Below are 1,003 nucleotides of genomic sequence, written 5' to 3'. Positions count from 1 at the left end.
GGGAAACCCGAAGCAGGAGAAACCAGCAATGTCACAGGTGGCGTGCAACACAGGAGCAATGTAGCGGGAGGTGAGCAGGGAGCGGAGGATCAGCAAACCAGAGGGTCAACAGCACTGAGAGTTACTACTAAGTGGGAGATCAGCAGAGCTAGGGGTTATCACTGAGCGGGGGATCAGCAGAGCTGGGGGTTACCACTGAGCAGAGGATTATCAGAGCTGGGGGTTACTACTGAGCGTAGAATCTGATGAATGAGGGTACTAATCAGCTGGGGATCTGTGAAGCAGGGTACTCATGACCCGATACAAGTATGCAAATCAGAAACACTGACAGTCTATCTAAACCCAAAAACAAACATATTTCAGCCAGTGCCAAGGCAAGGTCCCTCAGTACGCAAGACAAAAAAGTCAAAGTTCCCCCTCCATGAGCTTTGAACTACATCACCAGCATATGTCGCATGTCCTGCACTTTCTGCTTCTCCCTCCTGCCCAAGTTGGCTGGCTCTTCTGCCTACCCCTTGGTATGGCTTACTAGTCCTTAAATGGGGTTAGTTTTCTTTCATCCCCCTTCCCTATCTATTTTCACTTGGTGACCATGCAAGTACCACACTTCCTGTCCTAGGGTGTCAACACTCATTCATTGTACTGTGTCTGTAATGCAATGTTGTCACTTCTCTGCCTTTTGGCTAAGATCAAGTGTATTATCTGTTCTTATCAGTTTCCAGAGGAGGCGCTGTGTTACTCCTGAGTATGGGGAGCACACATGCAAATCCATTGGTGTCATTGGACCTGGAAGGGCGGTTCAGCAGTGCCGGTGTCTGGGCATCCATACTGGTGTCAGCGGGGCAGAGTCTGAGCCGTCTGGAAAGGTGCTCCTGATGGGGATGGGTGCTGCATGCGGTCTGACTCCAGAGGGTCGGGTACCTGGCCTTCTGGCCTAGATTGGGGTAGCTCTAGCTCCGGACAGTTTTTTGGGAGAGAACACCGGGTCCTCTCTTGCTGCGGG

The 1,003-nt window shown here is 51.3% G+C and overlaps 1 pseudogene; it reads left to right on the top strand.

Annotated features, from left to right (window-relative positions):
- The first annotated feature begins 663 nt into the window (after positions 1 to 663).
- On the top strand, positions 664 to 773 carry LOC143956418 (U2 spliceosomal RNA; annotated as a pseudogene).
- Positions 774 to 1,003: the final 230 nt, after the last annotated feature.

Source organism: Lithobates pipiens, unplaced genomic scaffold (assembly GCF_037356315.1).
Source record: "Lithobates pipiens isolate NorthernLeopardFrog02 unplaced genomic scaffold, aLitPip1_a1.2 Scaffold_35, whole genome shotgun sequence".
NCBI lineage: Eukaryota > Metazoa > Chordata > Amphibia > Anura > Ranidae > Lithobates > Lithobates pipiens.
Note: the sequence above shows the minus strand (reverse complement) of the source record. Positions and strands in the feature narration are given on the sequence as shown.